At 35.8% G+C, this 7,842-nt stretch overlaps 1 pseudogene across 1 annotated transcript; it reads right to left on the bottom strand.

Moving 5' to 3' along the window:
• Positions 1-319: 319 nt before the first annotated feature.
• On the bottom strand, positions 320-4,997 carry LOC306849126 (protein unc-45 homolog B-like; annotated as a pseudogene). The gene is made up of 14 exons: positions 4,827-4,997; positions 4,701-4,737; positions 4,408-4,578; positions 4,233-4,322; positions 3,940-4,107; positions 3,165-3,330; positions 2,839-3,029; positions 2,463-2,590; positions 2,089-2,155; positions 1,884-1,997; positions 1,537-1,652; positions 993-1,110; positions 740-895; positions 320-583 (listed from the first exon to the last, which is right to left on the bottom strand). The product of its transcript is annotated as a protein unc-45 homolog B-like (transcript).
• Positions 4,998-7,842: the final 2,845 nt, after the last annotated feature.

Here is a 7,842-nt window from a genome sequence, read left to right as displayed (position 1 = left end):
CACAAATATATTTAAAAACGGGTAATTTTGGTAATGATAATATGAAGAAATAGATTCCTTTTCTCCAAAAAAGATTTTTATCTGTGAATCAAAACTTCACAAGTGCAAATACATGAAATGAGCATGTAAAATAAATACCAAATTCCACTGATCAAACAAACAGCCACACAAACATATCATCTAACCAATAGAACTATGCTTATCAGTAGAAATTAAAAAAATAATACATATTGCAAATGGTTTCCAGTCTTTCCACTTTCCCAGAAAGCAGACCATTCTCTATTCTCCTGATGATACGTCACAATGAATTGTTTTCTGTTTAATTTGAAAACGGTTTGATGAATCCACTATCCATGGCTCTAGACAGGCAGGCGCGGGCAGCATTAATAGCATCCTGCTTCTTGGGGTTGTCCTCTAGTTTTGCCACATATGTCAGGATTTCCAGCAATTCACATTCAATGAGCTTCTTGGCTAGTTGTTCATCAGCATCCAGCATATTATACACCGTCACAAGACCTCTGTGCTGAATTTCAGGGTTGTCATGGATGCACAATCTCTGTATGATCTCAAGCCACTGCCCAGTCTGTAGATAAATGCATAATAGCAACATAATAGCAGAGTCTATCATCTTTGGTATGAATATCTGATAACAACATTGTACCATGTGTACCATGCTACTGCCACAATACTTAGGAAAGCGGTAGATGACAGTGTGACAACTGTTGTTAATGATACATACCACTTTAGTTATCTTAACAGCCAGTTTCTTCTGTGCGGCGGAGAGCATAGCCAGTGCACCAGCAGCCGCCCTCTGAAGCTGCGCATTATCTTCACCGCAGAGCAGGACAAGAAGCTTGAGTTTATCATTGCCGTCTTCCAGATATCTGTCTTGAACCTGTTGAAATGAATGAATTTGGTCAATTTTTCCATCCAAACCTACAAAAAATTCAACATTTGGTTAGCAAAGGGTGTTCTAAATGGTAATTTCATACCTCTTTGCAGCAAACCAGATTGCACATGCACTCTGTGGCAGCTTGTCTGATTTGATCGTGTTCCTCAAACATGTAGTTCTCAATCTCTGGAAGAGCTTTTTCTTTTAGGATTTTTACTCTGTGGAAATAAAGATAGTGGTTTGCAGAGATAAAGATGAGCTTTTCTAGAAAGATGCAGGAGTTCTTGCCAGGCAGCAAAATAATTCAAAGTTTTAATTTGAACTTGATTCTGGATTTTGCCTTCCATCTTTGCAGTGTGTGCTTACAGTTCCTCCTTCAGCCTGACAAAGTTCTATGAGGTCACTTCCTTTAGTTTTAGTTTTTAGCAATACTTCTGCACATTTTGTTCTCATGTCTTGTTGATCTCGGTCTTAATGCATTTTGTTTTTGGATTTGTCTACCTGGCAATTTTGGTTCTGAATTCTGCCTTTCCTAAATTATTAGCATTTAATATTTAATGTTGGGGGTTTTAGAACAAACACCTAGCTAAAATGTTTTTAGATCATCACCAGATGACAGATGGGACATTTTCTATGACACTTACCGAAGTTTGTCATTCAAGGCAGCCAGATTTGTAAGACCCAGCAGAGCTTCAAAGTTTTCTAGACCATCTCGTTCTGAGTTTAGCAAGGACACCAGTGGTCGCACAACTTCATATATCTGTTATGGAAAGGATAGATATATGGAAAATGAGGTATTCAATTTTTATTTTAGATTTTTATATGCACAAACATATGCGAAACAAGACATTGTGTTTTCATTACTGTGTTATGTATACATATAATTTAATATCTCCAAAAATTTATTTTAGAGCATTTCATGACCCTTTCAGTTTTCCTGACTTTCCTTTTCTGACTTTCACAGTGATAAACATGTAAAATGTTATCTTACCCTCTCGCCAGGGAAGGCGATTTCAGGGTTGGAGACGGCTGCTATCTTTGCCAGAGCATGGCAGGCCTTTATTTTTCCTTTGTCATTTCCCTCCAGGGCTAATGGTAGCAAAGCCTGTAGCACATAGTAGAGAAATGTTTTAATTTCAAAAGATTTACTGAAGTATCTACTGTACTGGGACTGTGTTTGGTTTGTGGTCTTTTACCTTTCCTCCACCTTGAGCTACAATTGTGCCACGATCTTTAACATCTTGTGCCAAGGCAAGAAACACTCTGGGTGGAAAGATTATTAACTTCAGCAGCATATTAGATAACAAATCATCAGCCCATTTTCATCAGATTCTAGAATGGTAGTTTTAGCATCAGGGTCTAGATTTAAAAACACAGAATGTAATACCAAAATAAATTACAATAAAAAATAATTAAGAAATCAATCAATCAATAAATAGTCTGTGGTGTCTAAATGACTCTTGAATTTCAATGGTTTCATTTGATGAAGTCAGTAATTCACAGTGCGAAACAAGCTGTGTTTGCTGCCAACCTTATCAGAACAGACTTTTGACCCATTTTTGAGTCTTACCTTGCTAGCATCTCTTTGGTCTGATCAGTCAGGATAGAATTATCTGCTTTGACCATGACAGCGAGAGCTGATGTGACTCCAGCTTTCAATAGCCTCTTTACTCGCCTTTCAATGAAGTCCTTCTTATCCTAAAGCACAAGAGAAATGTTTTAAAATGTATATACAGTCATGGCCAAAAATATCAGCACCCTTGGTAAATATGATTGAAGAAGGCTGTGAAAATTAATCTGCATTGTTAATCTTGATCTTTTATTTAAAAAAATCACAAAAATGTAACCTTTCATTGAGCTCAATTAGAATACTCCAAATACATTAAAGCACATGCACAGCTATTCACTGTTATTATAACAGTGATATATTTATGACACTATCGTACTATAATGACGAATAACATACCATGGTCAATGGTGAAAAGGCCTTTGGAGTTATCCGTGTTTTTCTTGTCTTTCCTTGGCACATTCTTGGTCAGGAGGTTCAGAGCCTGGTCTCGGCCGTGTCCAGACACCTTCTTGCTTGCGATCATTTCCAACAAGTCAAGCAGAATATCCTTCAAATCCTTACTAGAGTCTGCCAGTCATTGGACAAGAGCAAGAAAATCAGAAAGTTTGAAATTTTAACTCAATTGCACTCAATCGGGTCAAATCATGACAATCTTCAGTAATGTTACTCTGAATTCACATCTGCTCAGATGTCTTCACTTACCGAGTACAAGGGCCTCTTCTTTGCCGTAATTTCTCTTGTCTCCTCCAGACAGGGAGTCATAGACACACTGGAACATGTTTGCAGTGGCCAGAGCGATCTCTTCATTATCTACAGCCATGATGCTGCACAGTTTGCTTATTCCCACCGTGTGGATGACAGCAGTTGCCTTTAAAACCCAAACATATTATTAACACACACATTTTAAACAAATGGTCACAAATACAGAGAAAAATACAGAACTGCACCAAAAAGAATGTTCCTTTAAGACCCCATGAATTTAAAATGGGTGTTTTGTGGCCTTTATTTATTATTAGCTTACTACTTTTATTGCATTCATCTCTGCAACTTGCAATAACATTTTAGTCGGTATTTTTGCTTTTCACTATATATTATAGAGTATCTTAATATTATATTATACTAAGTTTATTGTTAATAATTAAATTCAGAGAATATGTTGATTTAAGGATGTTTGTATTTCCGCCAAAAACAAGAAAATGCATTTTGATCAATTGTTTTCGTTTTGTAGCCTTTATTGTATTCCTTATTATATTATTTATCTATATTATTTTATTTTATTTGTTATTGCACAAACTACCAAAAGTATTTTAATCAGTATTTTTGTCTTGATTTTCAGGAAAATAAAAATCAATCATTTAAAATAACAACTTATTATGTGTATGAATTATATGATTTTTTTCTAATAATGAATAACAAATTAATAAATTCAGAGAATATGTTGATTTAGGGATATTTGTCAAAAATATTTGTTACTTACCCTTGCTCTGTGGCCTGTGCACATTCCTGACAGGGCTCGGATGGCAGCCAGGATCATCTCAGGTTTTCCTGTGTCAATGAGTTGCATGAGTAAAGGCACACCGTTGTTCTGGAATATTCTCTCTGCACCCGCGTCCTCTCTGGCCAGGACAATCAGGTTGTTGGCAGCCTAGTGGACCCAACAAACATGTTCAGTTTTACTGAGAAATATGCAACTTATGCAATTTAACATTAATTTAGCCTTTTCTTTACTGTTTTAAGCTAACAGTGAACAGCATAGGAAGTTGTTCAAACCTTTTCTTGCTTTTCCTTATCTGATTCATCTGAAAACAGAATGTCAAACATGTTCTGTACTCTGGAGTCTGTTGAGAAGGATGTTTTCAGCTGTGGGGAAAATCAGATAAGCTCTTTAGAAACTCAGATGTGCATTATGTGAACTCAAAAACATCTTGACAAAAACGATCATCACCTTCTGTTGGATCTCCGAGTCCTCTGAGGGTCTCGAGGAAGGTCTTGTTTTTAGGCTCTAAGGTTGCACATCTCTGGACGTCCTTGAAGGCCATGTCCAGTTTGCCAAGCTTCTCGAGGGCTTGACATCTTCTGTACAGAGCCTTGATGTCGGCGGCATCCATATCGATAGCTGCAGTTGGTCAGAAGAAATTTTTAATGAATCAATAGTAATATGTTAGTGTTTGAAGGTATAATGAGCCTGAAACCAGAATAAAAATATTTAAAAGAGAATGATTAATTTGTGAATCATACCTTTAGAGGCATCTGATACGGCATTGTCATAATTTTCCTGGAAAACAAGACATCGAATTAAATTCATGCAAAAATATGATGGGTTTTATATGGGCTTGTAATAATAATCGTGTAAACGATTCTTACCTTTTTCAGGAAACAGGCTGATCTGTTCCTGTAGATGACTGCCAGTGCTTTCTTATCTTTACAGGATTTAATGGCTTTGGTGTAACACTCAATGGCTTTGTCGATTTCTCCGTCCTGGAAGTGCTTGTTGCCCTCTTCCTTTAGTTGATCTGGATCTGCAATTTCTCCCATCTAACAGAGAATGTTACAGTTTAAAAGCTTACATATTGTTCACATGCAACTCTTTGCAGTATACAGTCATAATTCATTCAAGTGTTACATTTACACTTATTTTGATTGAGCTTTCAGACTACATACTTGCACACAACAATAAAATAGCAGCATTCGTCTCTTTAAAATTTTATTAGAATTATTAAACATTTTTGTACTACATGTTTTCTGAAATGTTATGTTTAAATATACAAATGAGGCAATATCTAATTAAATATGCACTACTTTGCATACATTTCCAGAAGAGAAATTTGAACACTGGATAAAGCTAGGGTTAAAAATTATTTTTCAAATTTTGTTGATTTCGGATGTTTCCTTTTTATCACTCCATAAATCAGAAAATACTGTTAATAGCCAGATTTCACCATGTTTTTAGAAATTAAATATGTATAAAATGATCAAACCCATCTGATATCCGGCAGTGGGCTGAAGTGGAGATTTCTGGCTCAGTGCATTAGAAAAGAAACACTATACTAAATAAAAGAAACACTTAAAAGTGTATTTTGGATGTTTTCTTTCCGTTATGTTATGAAAAATCTCAAAATTGAACAGTGCATAAAAAAAGTGTTCTTGCCTGTAATTTGTTGCATTATTACAAATTTTTAATCCTTACAACATTCAGACGTGGCACATTAAAACATGTTCAAATGTACTTTTTAGGTGTCAATTTTCCAGTGTTCTCAAGCAAATGGTCAAGCACGTTATCTCTGACTTTAATTGTCTGACCCTCATGCCTTATTTGGGCAACAGTGTGGCCTCCAAAGAGTTCCTACCTCCACAATACTGAACACAGTCAATGGCAACTTCTGTTATCTATACATTATAGACACATTCCCCATTCTGAACACTATAACTCTATAGATTATGCATTCAAAAAAAGCAACCATGCATGTAATTAAAGTTATGTACTGTCAATGAAATCAATTCTGGTTTGTCGTAAGAAGAAAGTCTGCCCTGTGTGTAGTTTCTTGTCGTTTGGGTTTATCAGTCATTACGGCCCCCCAAGAGTCACTTATATATCTTGCACATTGGGGAGAACATACCAGGATAACGGATGCATCCATTTTATTATGAGGGGTGGAGAGGTTTTCATCATCCCCACCTGTTCATACAAATGTATTATGCATCTACCAGTGACAAGCTGAGATGACTTTTTTTTACAGTTTCTCGCTCTTTCACTACACGCTGTTTGTTTATTCCTGTTATGGGGACATTCATTTTAGTTTGCAGATAAGTGGACACCCCTCATTTCAGTGAAATGGCCCTTCTCTGATATGGTCTATTTAGGGAGAAGGTATGACAGCTGAGAAATCAGTAGCAAATGTCCAGAGCTGACCGATGGGAGGGGGAGGAGGTGTGTGTGTCCCAACAGCTGGTGCGGTGGAGCTCTGACTCGTACTTTCTAGAATGGAAGAACTCTCGAAGATTGTAGTAGAACTGAGGGAATGTGTTACAATCATAACAAAACATCCTGCAGACTTCTGGGAGGTGCTGGTGAGTGACACTATTGTGGCATGTTTAAATTGGGTCAAGACATACTGATACTAAAAGTGCTGACAACACTGATTGCTACTTACCACTACTACTTCTATTTACTACATTGTATATTATGCACTATAATATATTAGATTAGATTATTATTATTTTTTTTTTTAATCTTAGTTATAATAGTATATAAAATGTTTTGTGGTTTTAAAATAAAATTCTGTTGTTGTTTTTTTACCCCAATGAGCTAAAAACACAAACCCCATAGACAGGAAAAAAAAGTTTTAACTTTTTGTCCAATATATTTAGTTATTGATATAAAATCACTATAAATGCCTTGTTGTCACTCTGTTATTGTAAAAGATTTTTCCATGTTGTAAATGAAGATTATTAATTTACAAATAAATGCTATTTCTTTGTAATTATTTGTGAAATTTACCAGCAATTTCTGAGTGAAAACTGTTTCACCACTAAATTTCTTTTCTATGTATAGTGCATTTACATTTTACATTTAGTCATTTGGCAGACGCATTTATCCAAAGCGACTTACAATTGGGGAATACAAGAAGCGATTCATCGTGAAGAGGCAATCAGGCAGAGGAAGTGCTCGTAACACCAGTCATTGTTCAAATAAGTACAAGCTAGCAAGGGAAGGAGAGAAAGATAGAGGGAAAGATTAAGTTTTTTTTTTTTTTGAGTTTAGGATGAAGTCAAGTAGTGCCGAAGTGTGTACATAAAAGTGTACATAAAAGGCGATGAATGATGAGATATTTTCACTGACAATCCTGATACTGACATCTAAGTAAGCAAGTTGGCAATAGGCTATAACATCAATTTATACACTACTGTTTGGGGTCAGTTAATTAATTAATTACCATTAATTTAGTATTTATTACAACACAAATTCCGGAAATGTTGGGATGTTTTGAATTTGAATAAAATGAAGAATTTCAAATCACATGAGCCAATATTTTATTCTCAGTTTAAACAAATGTTTAAACTGAGAATTTTTATCATTTTATGCACACAATGATCTCATTTCAAATTTGATGCCTGCTACAGGACTCAAAATAGTTGGGACGGGGGCATGTTTACCATGGTGTAGAATCTCCTCTTCTTTTCAAAAGAGTTTGAAATCGTCTGGGCATCGAGGTTATGAGTTTCTGGAGTTTTGGTGTTGGAATTTGGTTTCATTCTTGCCTGATATATGTTTCCAGCTGCTGAAGAGTTCGTGGTCGTCTTTGATGTATTTTTCGTTTAATGATTTGCCAAATGTTCTCTATAGGTGAATGATCTGGACTGCAGGCAGGCCAATTCAGCA

The sequence above is a fragment of the Barbus barbus genome, assembly GCF_936440315.1.
Source record: "Barbus barbus genome assembly, chromosome: 29".
NCBI classification, from domain to species: domain Eukaryota; kingdom Metazoa; phylum Chordata; class Actinopteri; order Cypriniformes; family Cyprinidae; genus Barbus; species Barbus barbus.
This window is presented reverse-complemented; position numbering and strand designations above follow the sequence as displayed.